Below are 18,162 nucleotides of genomic sequence, written 5' to 3' on the forward strand. Positions count from 1 at the left end.
CACATTACAACTGTATATATTATGGCTGTATACACATTACAACTGTATATATTATGGCTGTATACACATTACAACTGTATATATTATGGCTGTTTACACATTACAACTGTATACACATTACAACTGTATATATTATGGCTGTATACACATTATAACTGTATATATTATGGCTGTATACACATTACAACTGTATATATTATGGCTGTATACACATTACAACTGTATATATTATGGCTGTTTACACATTACAACTGTATACACATTACAACTGTATATATTATGGCTGTATACATATTACAACTGTATATATTATGGCTGTATACACATTACAACTGTATATATTATGGCTGTATACACATTACAACTGTATATATTATGGCTGTATACACATTACATTACAACTGTATATATTATGGCTGTATACACATTACAACTGTATATATTATGGCTGTATACATATTACAACTGTATATATTATGGCTGTATACACATTACAACTGTATATATTATGGCTGTATACACATTACAACTGTATATATTATGGCTGTATACACATTACAACTGTATATATTATGGCTGTATACACATTACAACTGTATATATTATGGCTGTATACACCTCTATCTGCAACGCTCCAAAACGTGTTTGTACTGATCAGGCGAACCCCTCTGTCCATTGCTCGTCTGTCTGTAAAACCAAATGGAAACATGTCTTCCCGGTCCGACCCCACCCCCAGCCGGCCCTCCCTGTTCCGTGTGCCGTGGCGAGGGGCTTCCCTGCCCACCCGCCTAGTCAGCCTGGCTTTACAGTATGGACACATTTACATTTACAACAGGCAGAACACACCTTGTCCATTATGGATGGATATCAAGCGGATTTGATCGGGAATATATATGTTTTTTTGGGGGAAAACAAGGAGGATCATCAATTTTGTGATAAGAGTTTTATCAGCTTGCTAGTAGAATATGCCTGCTTAAATCTCCTATTGAAATGTCAGAATAGCAGTATGACAGTGCCACCCAGCCAAAAGATGTGTCTTGTCCAGACGGCCACTACGAAACGTGAGGTTACTGGAGCTGCATTAAAATCTGATTTTTCTCGTTGAATGCGATGACAACTCAATATGTAGCACAGTTAACTTACAGTGGAGACGCCATGTCGAGTCAAACCCTACAACGTTTAGGCATTTATTTAATAAGAATAAGGTAGCTTAGTTAGGTGATAAGAAAGTATCCAGACAACGGTAGCTATTTTACTAGCTGAAATGAGATTCAATTTGTTGTTGCTCTGCCTGGGGACCTTCTATTGGACAATCACGGTTAGGTAATTATCTAGTTCCTCGTCAATATCAACTATTAAAGCTGGGAAACATTTCAATCATCCCGTCCTATTTTATTTGGATTATGTTGGATTTGATAGTCCGGGCGAATGTATTCGTTTAACATTAGTTGACGGAGTTTTTGGAGAAACCGCCCGTCCCAAATGACCCCACCAGCCATGGCAGTCCTGTGTCCAATGTCGGCGCTGTCTCTGGGGCTGTACATCATCCTGCTCCTCAGTCCTGTTACTGGTAAGTCTCCTTCACCTCCATTTACCCAGCTAGTTGATTCAAATCGATTAAATAAATATACATGCACACTAATTCATGTCCATATGATCTAATTGGAAAATAGATTTAGAGTTCCCCATCTCCCTTCCTATAGCTAACTAGCCCTAGTTAGTAAATCAAATCTAGTTTTATTTGTCTCATTCACATGGTTAGTAGATGTTAATGCGAGTGTAGCGAAATGCTTGTGCTTCTAGTTCTGACAATGCAGTAATAACCAACGAGTAATCTAACTAATAATTCCAACACTACTGTCTTATACACAGTGTAAGGGGATAAAGAATATGTACATAAAGATATATGAATGATTGATGGTACAGAACGGCATAGGCAAGATACAGTAGATGGTATAGAGTGCAGTATATACAGTATATACACTGTTACTGCAATTTCACAATGTGTCTGCTTTTATTAATGGGATCTGTTGACCATGCCCTGTGAATGAATGGCTAGCCATGTCATCTCAAGGCAAGACATTACACCGGCACTGAGAATATGATATTGGCAAGCCACAGCAACAATGCCTGTCATCCATACATGGGGTCTATTGATAGGTTATTGATCTGATGGATGGTGAAAGCCTGGTATTATAGGCCATACTGAGATCGGATATTCAGAAAAGGCTCTGATCTACCCTAGATCCTAGTGCCGCTTTGGTTGAAAGTGCTGGAGGCCTATCTCCTGCCAGGAGCCTCCTCAGAGAACATTCAAATGTCGTCCAACTTACTACCATGATGGTAAAGAAAATACTTTTTTTTTTAAACTTCTGAGAGTCGAGAGGCTTCAGGAAGCTCTAATTCTACACATTTAGTGTTCAGCCTTGACATGGCTCCTGAGTGGCCCAGCGGTCTAAGGCCCTGGTTCTAAGACCCTGGTTCCATTCCAGGCTGTATCACAGTGGTCTAAGACCCCGGTTCCTTTACAGGCTGTATCACAGCAATCTAAGGCCCTGGTTCTAAGGCCCCGGTTCTAAGACCCTGGTTCCATTCCAGGCTGTATCACAGCAGTCTAAAGCCCCGGTTCTAAGACCCCGGTTCCTTTACAGGCTGTATCACAGCAGTCTAAGACCCCGGTTCTAAGACCCTGGTTCCATTCCAGGCTGTATCACAGCAGTCTAAGACCCTGGTTCCATTCCAGGCTGTATCACAGCGGTCTAAGGCCCTGGTTCTAAGGCCCCGGTTCCATTCCAGGCTGCATCCCAGCGGTCTAAGGCCCTGGTTCTAAGACCCCGGTTCCATTCCAGGCTGTATCACAGTGGTCTAAGACCCCGGTTCCTTTACAGGCTGTATCACAGCAATCTAAGGCCCTGGTTCTAAGGCCCCGGTTCTAAGACCCTGGTTCCATTCCAGGCTGTATCACAGCAGTCTAAAGCCCCGGTTCTAAGACCCCGGTTCCTTTACAGGCTGTATCACAGCAGTCTAAGACCCCGGTTCTAAGACCCTGGTTCCATTCCAGGCTGTATCACAGCAGTCTAAGACCCTGGTTCCATTCCAGGCTGTATCACAGCGGTCTAAGGCCCTGGTTCTAAGGCCCCGGTTCCATTCCAGGCTGCATCCCAGCGGTCTAAGACCCTGGTTCTAAGGCCCTGGTTCCATTCCAGTCTGTATCACAGCAGTCTAATACCCTGGTTCTAAGGCCCTGGTTCTAAGACCCCGGTTCCATTCCAGTCTGTATCACAGCGGTCTAAGAACCTGGTTCTAAGGCCCTGGTTCCATTCCAGGCTGTATCACAGCAGTCTAAGGCCCCGGTTCTAAGACCCTGGTTCCATTCCAGGCTGTATCACAGCAGTCTAAGGCCCCGGTTCTAAGACCCTGGTTCCATTCCAGGCTGTATCACAGCAGTCTAAGGCCCCGGTTCTAAGACCCTGGTTCCATTCCAGGCTGTATCACAGCAGTCTAAGGCCCTGGTTCTAAGACCCTGGTTCCATTCCAGGCTGTATCACAGCAGTTTAAGGCCCTGGTTCTAAGACCCTGGTTCCATTCCAGGCTGTATCACAGCGGTCTAAGGCCCTGGTTCTAAGGCCCCGGTTCCATTCCAGGCTGCATCCCAGCGGTCTAAGGCCCTGGTTCTAAGGCCCTGGTTCCATTCCAGTCTGTATCCCAGCGGTCTAAGGCCCTGGTTCTAAGACCCTGGTTCTAAGACCCTGGTTCCATTCCAGGCTCTATCCCAGCGGTCTAAGGCCCCGGTTCCATTCCAGGCTGTATCACAGCAGTCTAAGGCCCTGGTTCTAAGGCCCTGGTTCTAAGGCCCCGGTTCCATTCCAGTCTGTATCATAGTGGTCTAAGGCCCTGGTTCCATTCCAGTCTGTATCACAGCAGTCTAAGACCCTGGTTCCATTCCAGTCTGTATCACAGCTGTCTAAGGCCCTGGTTCTAAAGCCCTGGTTCCATTCCAGGCTGTATCACAGCTGTCTAAGACCCTGGTTCTAAGGCCCCGGTTCCATTCCAGGCTGTATCACAGCTGTCTAAGACCCTGGTTCTAAAGCCCTGGTTCCATTCCAGGCTGTATCACAGCAGTCTAAGGCCCTGGTTCTAAGGCCCCGGTTCCATTCCAGTCTGTATCACAGCTGTCTAAGGCCCTGGTTCTAAAGCCCTGGTTCCATTCCAGGCTGTATCACAGCTGTCTAAGACCCTGGTTCTAAGGCCCTGGTTCCATTCCAGGCTGTATCCCAGCGGTCTAAGGCCCCGGTTCCATTCCAGGCTCTATCCCAGCAGTCTAAGGCCCCGGTTCCATTCCAGGCTGTATCCCAGCGGTCTAAGGCCCTGGTTCCATTCCAGTCTGTATCACAGCAGTCTAAGGCCCTGGTTCTAAGACCCTGGTTCCATTCCAGGCTGTATCACAGCAGTCTAAGGCCCTGGTTCCATTCCAGTCTGTATCCCAGCGGTCTAAGGCCCTGGTTCCATTCCAGTCTGTATCACAGCAGTCTAAGGCCCTGGTTCTAAGACCCTGGTTCCATTCCAGGCTGTATCACAGCGGTCTAAGGCCCTGGTTCTAAGGCCCCGGTTCCATTCCAGGCTGCATCCCAGCGGTCTAAGACCCTGGCTCTAAGACCCCGGTTCCATTCCAGGCTGTATCACAGCAGTCTAAGGCCCTGGTTCTAAGACCCTGGTTCCATTCCAGGCTGTATCACAGCGGTCTAAGGCCCTGGTTCTAAGAGCCTGGTTCCATTCCAGGCTGTATCCCAGCGGTCTAAGGCCCTGGTTCTAAGACCCTGGTTCCATTCCAGTCTGTATCCCAGCGGTTTAAGGCCCCGGTTCCATTCCAGGCTGTATCACAACCGGCCGTGATTGGGAGTCCCATAGGGCGGCGCACAATTGGCCCAGCGACGTCCGGGTTTGGCCGGTGTAGGCCGTCATTATAAATAAGAATGAGTTCTTAACTGACTTGCCTAGTTAAATATAGTGCACTACTTTTAACCAGAACCCTATGGCCAATGGCACCCTATCCCCTATATAGTGCACTAATTTTAACCAGAACCCTATGGCCAATGGCACCCTACCCTAAGTATAATAATCATTTTCCATTTAACAGACTATTTTATCCAAAGCAGTGGGTGATTCCCCTCTAATCGGGGACTGATTCCCCTCTAATCGGGGACAGATTTAGACCTGGGACACCAGGTGGGTGATTCCCCTCTAATCAGGGCCTGATTTAGACCTGGGACACCAGGTGGGTGATTCCTCTCTAATCAGGGACTGATTTAGACCTGGGACACCAGGTGGGTGATTCCCCTCTAATCAGGGACTGATTTAGACCTGGGACACCAGGTGGGTGATTCCCCTCCAATCAGGGACTGATTTAGACCTGGGACACCAGGTGAGTGATTCCCCTCTAATCAGGGCCTGATTTAGACCTGGGACACCAGGTGGGTGATTCCCCTCCAATCAGGGTCTGATTTAGACCTGGGACACCAGGTGGGTGATTCCCCTCCAATCAGGGACTGATTTAGACCTGGGACACCAGGTGGGTGATTCCCCTCCAATCAGGGACTGATTTAGACCTGGGACGCCAGGTGGGTGATTCCCCTCCAATCAGGGACTGATTTAGACCTGGGACACCAGGTGGGTGCAACTAATGATCAGGTACAACAGAAAAGCAACAGGCTCCGGATCTCGTAGGGTAATGGTTGAATACCCCTGCCTCGTAGGGTAACGGTTGAATACCCCTGCCTCGTAGGGTAACGGTTGAATACCCCTGCCTCGTAGGGTAACGGTTGAATACCCCTGCCTCGTAGGGTAACGGTTGAATACCCCTGCCTCGTAGGGTAACGGTTGAATAACCCTGCCTCGTAGGGTAACGGTTGAATACCCCTGCCTCGTAGGGTAACGGTTGAATATCCCTGCCTCGTAGGGTAACGGTTGAATACCCCTGCCTCGTAGGGTAACGGGTGAATACCCCTGCCTCGTAGGGTAACGGGTGAATACCCCTGCCTCGTAGGGTAACGGTTGAATAACCCTGCCTCGTAGGGTAACGGTTGAATACCCCTGCCTCGTAGGGTAACGGTTGAATACCCCTGCCTCGTAGGGTAACGGTTGAATAACCCTGGTCTAAAGGATAAGCTAAAGCTGAGAATGTCAGCCATGTTGAATATGATAATCACTCCGTTCCACAGGCTGTTGACACCATTTTCTCTTCTTGACAGTTTCTCCCCCGGTCACTGAGAAAATGGTGATTTAATGCGGGGTGGAAAAGTATTTTCTTCCTTTATCAGCAGCATACCAGGACCCCACAGCAACTCCAAAACAAACCATATCAGCAATATTTGGGATGGTCTCTCCATGACGAAATGGTGGCCTCCTGATGAGGTAGAGCAGTAAAACTACAGACGACATGCCAAGAGAGGAGATGGAATGGGGTCGGTAGTCCAAAATGGCCACCTACTCCCTATATAGTGCACTACTTTTGACCAGATTATCCCAAATGGCCACCTACTCCCTATATAGTGCACTACGTTTGACCAGATTATCCCAAATGGCCACCTACTCCCTATATAGTGCACTACTTTTGACCAGATTATCCCAAATGGCCACCTACTTCCTATATAGTGCACTACTTTTGACCAGATTATCCCAAATGGCCACCTACTCCCTATATAGTGCACTACTTTTGACCAGATTATCCCAAATGGCCACCTACTCCCTATATAGTGCACTACTTTTGACCAGATTATCCCAAATGGCCACCTACTCCCTATATAGTGCACTACTTTTGACCAGATTATCCCAAATGGCCACCTACTCCCTATATAGTGCACTACTTTTGACCAGATTATCCCAAATGGCCACCTACTCCCTATATAGTGCACAACTTTTGACCAGATTATCCCAAATGGCCACCTACTCCCTATATAGTGCACTACTTTTGACCAGATTATCCCAAATGGCCACCTACTCCCTATATAGTGCACTACTTTTGACCAGATTATCCCAAATGGCCACCTACTCCCTATATAGTGCACAACTTTTGACCAGATTATCCCAAATGGCCACCTACTCCCTATATAGTGCACTACTTTTGACCAGATTATCCCAAATGGCACCATACCATTTCCCCTTTGTTGTTCCCTATGAAGGGAAATGGTGTTGAAGGACCACATTTTTGTAGATGTTAGGCATGTTTAAATCGTCTTTCTGTTAAAACGTTGAGAAATAAAATCATAATTTAATATAATTCATGTTTTAATTCACAATGCTGCTGACAGCAACGGTCTGGGTCTCAGCAACGGTCTGGGTCTCAGCAACGGTCTGGGTCTCAGCAACGGTCTCAGCAACGGTCTGGGTCTCAGCAACGGTCTGGGTCTCAGCAACGGTCTCAGCAACGGTCTCAGCAACGGTTTGGGTCTCAGCAACGGTCTCAGCAACGGTCTCAGCAACGGTCTGGGTCTCAGCAACGGTCTGGGTCTCAGCAACGGTCTGGGTCTCAGCAACGGTCTCAGCAACGGTCTCAGCAACGGTCTCAGCAACGGTCTGGGTCTCAGCAACGGTTTGGGTCTCAGCAACGGTTTGGATCTCAGCAACGGTCTCAGCAACGGTTTGGGTCTCAGCAACGGTTTGGGTCTCAGCAACGGTCTGGGTCTCAGCAACGGTCTGGGTCTCAGCAACGGTCTGGGTCTCAGCAACGGTCTGGGTCTCAGCAACGGTCTCAGCAACGGTCTCAGCAACGGTCTGGGTCTCAGCAACGGTCTCAGCAACGGTCTGGGTCTCAGCAACGGTTTGGGTCTCAGCAACGGTCTCAGCAACGGTCTGGGTCTCAGCAACGGTCTGGGTCTCAGCAACGGTTTGGGTCTCAGCAACGGTTTCAGCAACGGTCTGGGTCTCAGCAACGGTCTGGGTCTCAGCAACGGTCTCAGCAACGGTCTGGGTCTCAGCAACGGTTTGGGTCTCAGCAACGGTTTGGGTCTCAGCAACGGTTTCAGCAACGGTTTGGGTCTCAGCAACGGTCTGGGTCTCAGCAACGGTCTGGGTCTCAGCAACGGTCTGGGTCTCAGCAACGGTCTGGGTCTCAGCAACGGTCTGGGTCTCAGCAACGGTTTGGGTCTCAGCAACGGTCTGGGTCTCAGCAACGGTCTGGGTCTCAGCAACGGTCTGGGTCTCAGCAACGGTCTCAGCAACGGTCTCAGCAACGGTCTCAGCAACGGTCTGGGTCTCAGCAACGGTCTGGGTCTCAGCAACGGTCTCAGCAACGGTCTCAGCAACGGTCTCAGCAACGGTTTGGGTCTCAGCAACGGTCTGGGTCTCAGCAACGGTCTCAGCAACGGTCTGGGTCTCAGCAACGGTCTGGGTCTCAGCAACGGTCTGGGTCTCAGCAACGGTCTGGGTCTCAGCAACGGTCTCAGCAACGGTCTGGGTCTCAGCAACGGTCTGGGTCTCAGCAACGGTCTGGGTCTCAGCAACGGTCTGGGTCTCAGCAACGGTCTCAGCAACGGTCTCAGCAACGGTCTGGGTCTCAGCAACGGTCTGGGTCTCAGCAACGGTCTGGGTCTCAGCAACGGTCTGGGTCTCAGCAACGGTCTGGGTCTCAGCAACGGTTTGAGTCTCAGCAACGGTCTGGGTCTCAGCAACGGTCTCAGCAACGGTCTGGGTCTCAGCAACGGTCTGGGTCTCAGCAACGGTCTGGGTCTCAGCAACGGTCTCAGCAACGGTCTCAGCAACGGTTTGGGTCTCAGCAACGGTCTGGGTCTCAGCAACGGTCTGGGTCTCAGCAACGGTCTGGGTCTCAGCAACGGTCTGGGTCTCAGCAACGGTCTGGGTCTCAGCAACGGTCTGGGTCTCAGCAACGGTCTGGGTCTCAGCAACGGTCTGGGTCTCAGCAACGGTCTCAGCAACGGTCTGGGTCTCAGCAACGGTCTGGGTCTCAGCAACGGTCTGGGTCTCAGCAACGGTGGGTCTCAGCAACGGTCTGGGTCTCAGCAACGGTCTCAGCAACGGTTTGGGTCTCAGCAACGGTTTGGGTCTCAGCAACGGTCTGGGTCTCAGCAACGGTTTGGGTCTTAGCAACGGTTTGGGTCTCAGCAACGGTTTGGGTCTCAGCAACGGTCTCAGCAACGGTCTGGGTCTCAGCAACGGTCTGGGTCTCAGCAACGGTCTCAGCAACGGTCTGGGTCTCAGCAACGGTCTGGGTCTCAGCAACGGTCTCAGCAACGGTCTGGGTCTCAGCAACGGTCTGGGTCTCAGCAACGGTCTCAGCAACGGTCTGGGTCTCAGCAACGGTCTGGGTCTCAGCAACGGTCTGGGTCTCAGCAACGGTCTGGGTCTCAGCAACGGTCTGGGTCTCAGCAACGGTCTGGGTCTTAGCAACGGTCTGGGTCTCAGCAACGGTCTGGGTCTCAGCAACGGTCTGGGTCTCAGCAACGGTCTGGGTCTCAGCAACGGTCTGGGTCTTAGCAACGGTCTGGGTCTCAGCAACGGTCTGGGTCTCAGCAACGGTCTGGGTCTCAGCAACGGTCTGGGTCTCAGCAACGGTCTCAGCAACGGTCTGGGTCTCAGCAACGGTCTGGGTCTCAGCAACGGTCTGGGTCTCAGCAACGGTCTCAGCAACGGTCTCATCAACGGTCTCAGCAACGGTCTCAGCAACGGTCTCAGCAACGGTTTGGGTCTCAGCAACGGTCTCATCAACGGTCTCAGCAACGGTCTGGGTCTCAGCAACGGTTTGGGTCTCAGCAACGGTCTCAGCAACGGTCTCAGCAACGGTCTCAGCAACGGTCTCAGCAACGGTCTGGGTCTCAGCAACGGTCTCATCAACGGTCTCATCAACGGTCTCAGCAACGGTCTCAGCAACGGTCTCAGCAACGGTCTCAGCAACGGTCTCATCAACGGTCTCATCAACGGTCTCAGCAACGGTTTGGGTCTCAGCAACGGTCTCAGCAACGGTCTCAGCAACGGTCTGGGTCTCAGCAACGGTCTCAGCAACGGTCTCAGCAACGGTCTGGGTCTCAGCAACGGTCTCAGCAACGGTTTGGGTCTCAGCAACGGTCTCAGCAACGGTCTCAGCAACGGTCTGGGTCTCAGCAACGGTCTCAGCAACGGTCTGGGTCTCAGCAACGGTTTGGGTCTCAGCAACGGTCTCAGCAACGGTCTGGGTCTCAGCAACGGTCTCATCAACGGTCTGGGTCTCAGCAACGGTCTGGGTCTCAGCAACGGTCTGGGTCTCAGCAACGGTTTGGGTCTCAGCAACGGTCTCAGCAACGGTCTGGGTCTCAGCAACGGTCTCATCAACGGTTTGGGTCTCAGCAACGGTCTCAGCAACGGTCTGGGTCTCAGCAACGGTCTGGGTCTCAGCAACGGTCTCAGCAACGGTCTCATCAACGGTCTCAGCAACGGTCTGGGTCTCAGCAACGGTCTCAGCAACGGTCTCATCAACGGTCTCAGCAACGGTTCTGGGTCTCAGCAACGGTCTGGGTCTCAGCAACGGTCTGGGTCTCAGCAACGGTCTGGGTCTCAGCAACGGTCTGGGTCTCAGCAACGGTCTCATCAACGGTCTCAGCAACGGTTTGGGTCTCAGCAACGGTCAACTTTTCTATTTTGATTCTTCTGGCGTAAATCTTTACTTTATTTTCACAATGTATTCGCTATCATTTCTTATAACCAATAAGAACTTTCTGCTTCCACTTGGAGACATATTTCTGTGATTCCTGAAACGCTGGAAGACCTGACATTTCACATTCTTAAAATAAAGTGGTGATCCTAACTGATCACTGAGTTAAACTCACTGAAAACTGAGTTTAAATGTATTTGGCTAAGGTGTAACTTCTGACTTCAACTGTATATACTAGTAGTATGTATACAGATGTAATATGTAATATGTATATAATTGTAATATGTATCCAACCATATTAGAGCTATGTTACATAATAGTTCATAGCTAGAGGTGTCACTACAGACAGACCATTTACCTCGTGAAAACCAGTCAGTATCTGGTGTGACCACCGTTTACCTCGTGAAAACCAGTCAGTATCTGGTGTGACCACCGTTTACCTCATGGAAACCAGTCAGTATCTGGTGTGACCACCGTTTACCTCATGGAAACCAGTCAGTATCTGGTGTGACCACCGTTTACCTCATGGAAACCAGTCAGTATCTGGTGTGACCACTGTTTACCTCGTGAAAACCAGTCAGTATCTGGTGTGACCACCGTTTACCTCGTGAAAACCAGTCAGTATCTGGTGTGACCACCTCATGGAAACCAGAGCTATGTTACATAATAGTTATAATAGTTATAATAGCTAAAGGTGTCACTACAGACAGACCATTTACCTTGTGAAAACCAGTCAGTATCTGGTGTGACCACCGTTTGCCTGATGCAGGGTGACACATCTCCTTCGCATAGGGTTAATCCAGCTGTTGATTGCGGCCTGTGGAATGTTGTCCCATTCCTCTTCAATGGCTGTTCGAAGTTGCTTGATATGGGCAGGAACTGGAACACGCTGTCGTACACGTCGATCCAGAGCATCCCAACTACACTCATTGAGTTTCTGGTGAGTATGCAGGCCATGGAAGAACTGGGACATTTTCAACTTCCAGGAATTGTGTCCAGATCCTTGCGACATGGGGCCGTGTATTATCATGCTGAAACATGAGGTAATGGCACAACAATGGGCCTCAGGATCTCGCCATGCTGTCTCTGTGCTTTCAAATTACCATTGATAAAAGTGTGTGTGTTGTCAGTAGCTTATGCCTGTCCATACCATAACCCCACCACCACCATGGAGCACTCTGTTCACAACGTTGACATCAGCAAAACGCTCGCCCACACGACCCATTATACGCTGTCTGCCCGGTACAAACAGGGAATCATCTGTGAAGAGCACACTTCTCCAGCATGCCAGTGGCCATCGAAGGTGAGCATTTGCCCACTAAAGTCGGTTACGACACCGAACTGCAGTCAGGTCAAGGCCCTGGTGAGGACGACGAGTACTCAGTTTCCCTGAGACGGTTTCTGACAGTTTGTGCAGAAAAGCTTTGCTTGTCCAAACCCACAGTTTCATCAGCTGTCCGGATGGTTGGTCTCAGACAATCCCACAGTTTCATCAGCTGTCCGGATGGTTGGTCTCAGACAATCCCACAGTTTCATCAGCTGTCTGGATGGTTGGTCTCAGACAATCCCACAGTTTCATCAGCTGTCCGGATGGTTGGTCTCAGACAATCCCACAGTTTCATCAGCTGTCCGGATGGTTGGTCTCAGACAATCCCACAGTTTCATCAGCTGTCTGGATGGTTGGACCAGTTTCATCAGCTGTCCGGATGGTTGGAATCCCACAGTTTCATCAGCAATCCGGATGGTTGGGAGACAATGACAGTTTCATCAGCTGTCTGGACCAATGAAACATGGGACCAATGAAACATGGGACCAATGGGACCAACGAAACATGGGGGACCAATGAAACATGGGACCACATGGGACCAATGAAACATGGGACCAACGAAACATGGGACCAACGAAACATGGGACCAACGAAACATGGGACCAATGAAACATGGGACCAATGAAACATGGGACCAATGAAACATGGGACCAATGAAACATGGGACCAATGAAACATGGGACCAACGAAACATGGGACCAACGAAACATGGGACCAACGAAACATGGGACCAACGAAACATGGGACCAACGAAACATGGGACCAATGAAACATGGGACCAATGAAACATGGGACCAATGAAACATGGGACCAACGAAACATGGGACCAATGAAACATGGGACCAATGAAACATGGGACCAACGAAACATGGGACCAATGAAACATGGGACCAACACTTTACATGTTGTGTTTATAGTTTTGTTCAGTAATATTCCGGTCTCTATTTCTTAATTTGTTTATTTTTTAGTAATGTTAGTTTTTGCTTCCTTTCACGATATAACAATGCAATTGAGTTACATTTAGCACTAAACAATAACTTGGCAGACATTTAATATACAGTGCCAGTCGAAACCGGGACAAACCCAGCCACTCTTTTCAATGGGTAGCTGGGACCAATGAAACATGGGACCCAGCCATGGGACCACTCTTTTCAATGAAACATGACTCTTTTGGCTGACCTGAAACAGTGTCTCAATGAAACATGACTCTTTTGGCTGTCCTGTCCCTGTGTATCTCAATATGTTTTTTGGCTGTCCTCCTCCCTCCAGTTTCTCAATTTGTTTATCTTTTAGGCTGTTAGTTTTTGCTTCCTCCAGTATCTCAATATGACATTTAGCTGTCCTCCTCCCTCCAGTGTCTCAAGTGACTCTTTTGGCTGACAAACCCAGCTCCAGTGTCTCAATATGACTATTTTGGCTGTCCTCCTCCCTCCAGTGTCTCAATGTGACTCTTTTGGCTGTCCTCCTCCCTCCAGTATCTCAATATGACACTTTCGGCTGTCCTCCTCCCTCCAGTATCTCAATATGACTCTTTTGGCTGTCCTCCTCCCTCCAGTGTCTCAATATGACTCTTTTGGCTGTCCTCCTCCCTCCAGTGTCTCAATGTGACTCTTTTGGCTGTCCTCTTCCCTCCAGTGTCTCAATGTGACTCTTTTGGCTGTCCTCCTCCCTCCAGTATCTCAATATGACTCTTTTGGCTGTCCTCCTCCCTCCAGTGTCTCAATATGACTCTTTTGGCTGTCCTCTTCCCTCCAGTGTCTCAATATGACTCTTTTGGCTGTCCTCCTCCCTCCAGTGTCTCAATATGACTCTTTTGGCTGTCCTCCTCCCTCCAGTGTCTCAATATGACTCTTTTGGCTGTCCTCCTCCCTCCAGTGTCTCAATATGACTCTTTTGGCTGTCCTCCTCCCTCCAGTGTCTCAATATGACTCTTTTGGCTGTCCTCTTCCCTCCAGTATCTCAATATGACTGGCTGTGATTAGAGCAACTTTTAGCCAGTTTAAACATGAGCTTCTCAGTCTATCAATATCGTTAGTGATATTCAGTAATGGCAAAACCAGGATTTGCAGGTATTGTGGTACCCAGGTATATCCCCAATCTTTTCCATTACCTTCCGCCAAAAGGTATCCAAGCTTAGACAGTCACAGAACATATATCATGTCACCTGTACGTGCCTGACATCTCCAGCATAGACTGGATTCATTCAAACCTATTCTGTTCAACCTCGGAGTCCATTGAATCCTATTGAACACTTTAAATGTTATCATCTTGGACTGGGCATCTCTCATAGGGAGGAGCATCTCTACTCCACTTTAAATGTTATCATCTTGGACCGGGCATCTCTCATAGGGAGGAGCATCTCTACTCCACTTTAAATGTTATCATCTTGGACCGGGCATCTCTCATAGGGAGGAGCATCTCTACTCCACTTTAAATGTTATCATCTTGGACCGGGCATCTCTCATAGGGAGGAGCATCTCTACTCCACTTTAAATGTTATCATCTTGGACCGGGCATCTCTCATAGGGAGGAGCATCTCTACTCCACTTTAAATGTTATCATCTTGGACCGGGCATCTCTCATAGGGAGGAGCATCTCTACTACACTTTAAATGTTATCATCTTGGACCGGGCATCTCACATAGGGAGGAGCATCTGTTATATTAGTTACCTCCAGGTCTTTTTCCCATATGTCCTTTAGGCCCGTGCATTAATTCCACCTATCAGGTGGCTATATGTTCCTATGGATTTCTATCTTAACACTTGTTAAGAATGTGTTGTTGTTTTTGTCCTACCTTAAACATTACAATCTATAAACTGGAGATATCTCAGTGTTCTTTCTGTAAATTCTACTTGGACCTTAGTTCTTCAAAAGAGTATCTGTACCAATGTTCTCTATCCCCTTTCTATACCAATCTTTCCAGAAAACCATGCGTCCCTATTTTCAATGTAGGCTTGTTCCTTATTGAAGCAGAGCTTGTCAGGAAAAGTGAAGATTTCTCTTTTGAATCTGACTCCATATATTTTGTTTGTATGTGACATTTTTAGAATTCTGCCTCTTTTTGTTGACTGAAATAATCTGATTCTCCGAATGGGGCATTAAGTTCTTCCTCCATGTCCACCCAGATTGGCCAATTACAGTTCTCGGATAAAGAGAGAGCCTATTAGAGTTCTCAATAAAGAGAGAGCCTATTAGAGTTCTCAGTAAAGAGAGAGCTTATTGGAGTTCTCAGTAAAGAGAGAGCCTATTAGAGTTCTCAGTAAAGAGAGAGAGCCTATTAGAGTTCTCAGTAAAGAGAGAGCCTATTAGAGTTCTCAGTAAAGAGAGAGCCTATTAGAGTTCTCAGTAAAGAGAGAGCCTATTAGAGTTCTCAGTAAAGAGAGAGCCTATTAGAGTTCTCAGTAAAGAGAGAGCCTATTAGAGTTATCAGTAAAGAGAGAGCCTATTAGTGTTCTCAGTAAAGAGAGAGCCTATTAGAGTTCTCAGTAAAGAGAGAGCCTATTAGAGTTCTCAGTAAAGAGAGATCCTATTAGAGTTCTCAGTAAAGAGAGAGCCTATTAGAGTTATCAGTAAAGAGAGAGCCGATTAGAGTTCTCGGATAAAGAGAGAGCCTATTAGTGTTCTCAGTAAAGAGAGAGCCTATTAGAGTTCTCAGTAAAGAGAGAGCCGATTAGAGTTCTCGGGTAAAGAGAGAGAGCCGATTAGAGTTATCAGTAAAGAGAGAGCCTATTAGAGTTCTCAGTAAAAAGACAGAGCCTATTAGAGTTATCAGTAAAGAGAGAGCCGATTAGAGTTCTCAGTAAAGAGAGAGCCGATTAGAGTTCTCAGTAAAGAGAGAGCCTATTAGAGTTATCAGTAAAGAGAGAGCCGATTAGAGTTCTCGGGTAAAGAGAGAGAGCCTATTAGAGTTCTCAGTAAAGAGAGATCCTATTAGAGTTATCAGTAAAGAGAGAGCCGATTAGAGTTCTCAGTAAAGAGAGATCCTATTAGAGTTATCAGTAAAGAGAGAGCCTATTAGTGTTCTCAGTAAAGAGAGAGCCGATTAGAGTTCTCGGGTAAAGAGAGAGCCTATTAGAGTTCTCGGTAAAGAGAGAGCTTATTAGAGTTCTCAGTAAAGAGAGAGCCTATTAGAGTTCTCAGTAAAGAGAGAGCCTATTAGAGTTCTCAGTGAAGAGAGAGCTTATTGGAGTTCTCAGTAAAGAGAGAGCCTATTAGAGTTCTCAGTGAAGAGAGAGCTTATTGGAGTTCTCAGTAAAGAGAGAGCCTATTAGAGTTTTCAGTAACGAGAGAGCCTATTAGGGTGGTTATAAAGGCTTCTTGATATAATTACATGTTAGGGAGTTTTAATCCTCCCTTCTCAGTTGTTGCTACTCTATGGATTTAAAAAGTATAGACAGGTATGGACAGTGGTAACATGCTGATGACGTCATTCAGAGCTAAGACCATCTTTATAACCTGCATCCTCTCACATAATGAGATCTGTAGTTTATCCCAGCACTTAAACTGGAGTTGAACTTTGTTCAGTAGTGGGTCAATGTTTTCAGAAATCATGTTCTCTAGACCAGGATTTAAAGTGATTCCCAGGTAGCTCAAGGTTTTAAGGAACCGTTGAAACCTCCAGCTGAGGAAGTCATGTTTTGACAGGTCCATTACTTCAGATTTGGTCCAGTTTACTTTATAGCCCGATATCTCTGAAAATGCATGTATTAAGTCCGTTAAAGGCGATCTGGAGAGTTGGGTGGTCTTACGTTAAATAGTAATACGTCGTCTGCATAAAGCAGTAGTTTATTCTCCCTACCTCCCATAGTAACCCCTTTGATTGACTGATGCAGCCGAAATGGCTTCGGCTACTGGTTCTAACGCTACAATAAATAGGAGAGGTGACAGACAGTCACCTTGTTTCGTGCCTCGTCCTACAGAAAATGGACATGATCGTAGTCCGTTAGTGACGACTGGATTTGGGGTCATTGTACAGAAGTTTAGTAATATTCTGAAAGCCCTAATCCTAATGTATTTATAGTATAATGCAGATAGTCCCAGCCCACCCTATCAAAGGCTTTCTCTGCGTCTAGGGAGAAGGCTGCTACTGACGTATCCAACTCTGTAGCCTTCCAGATGACATGCAGGAGTCTGAGATTATCAGATGAACTTCTGCCTTTCACAAATCCCACCTGGTCTGGATTTAGGATTTTCTTAATGATATTATTCATCCTCATAGACAGAAGTTTTTGAAACAATTTTGGATCACAATTTATCAAAGAAATTAGACGGTAGCGCCCACACTCATGGGGATCCTTTCCCTGTTTGACGATTCGGGGGATTACTGCATCGCTCATAGGTGGGAGTTCAGCTGTGACAAACGATGTGTTAAGTGTTTTCAATATTTCTGGGCTAAGCGGCTCTGCAAACCTTTTATAGAAATGACTGGGTATCCCATATAACCCCAGAGTTTTCCCACTCTCACAACTGCAGACCGACCACGTGTAACCACTCAAGCCAGGACCTCCAGATCCACATCTTATACACTCGGTCAATTCCTCCAAAGTAACAAGGTGGTCGAGCTACTTCCTCTGTCTTCCTCTGTTAGTTTAGGAAGGTTTGAAATTCTGAAAGAATGCCTCTGCTTTCTGCATATCTAAAGGACTGTCTGAAGTACAAAGTTCCTGATAAAAGTCTCTAAATATATTGTGTATTTCTTTATGATTGGTAATCAGCTTGGCTGTCTTATTTCAGATTCCACCGACTTGCCAATCTGTTTCTCTAGATTTCAATTGACTGGAGTTTTCCTGCCTTTTCACCAGATTCCTACCATCTCTGCTTCAGCCTGGGAATATTCAGCTTTTTTTTAACTGAATAAAGCATTCAGCTCGTATTTGGTTTTCATCAGGGTCATCAGGCTGGTGTTTCTTCTCTGTCTCCGTGTCCTCCTCCTCCTCCTCTGTCTCCGTCTCCTGCTCTGTCTCCGTGTCCTCCTCTGTCTCCATCTCCTCCTCTGTCTCCTCCTCCTCTGTCTCCGTCTCCTCCTCTGTCTCCGTGTCCTCCTCTGTCTCCGTGTCCTCCTCTGTCTCCTCCTCCTCCTCTGTCTCCATCTCCTCCTCTGTCTCTGTCTCCTCCTCTGTCTCCTTCTCTGTCTCTGTCTCCTCCTACTCTGTCTCCTCCTCTGTCTCCTTCTCTTTCTCTGTCTCCTCCTGCTTTG

General features: G+C 47.6%; 1 pseudogene; it reads left to right on the forward strand.

Annotated features, from left to right (window-relative positions):
• The first annotated feature begins 772 nt into the window (after positions 1 to 772).
• Positions 773 to 18,162, forward strand: part of LOC118382229 (bone morphogenetic protein receptor type-2-like) — a 130,743-nt pseudogene continuing 113,353 nt past the window's right edge.

This window comes from Oncorhynchus keta, unplaced genomic scaffold (genome assembly GCF_023373465.1).
Source record: "Oncorhynchus keta strain PuntledgeMale-10-30-2019 unplaced genomic scaffold, Oket_V2 Un_contig_1509_pilon_pilon, whole genome shotgun sequence".
In the NCBI taxonomy this organism is placed as follows: domain Eukaryota; kingdom Metazoa; phylum Chordata; class Actinopteri; order Salmoniformes; family Salmonidae; genus Oncorhynchus; species Oncorhynchus keta.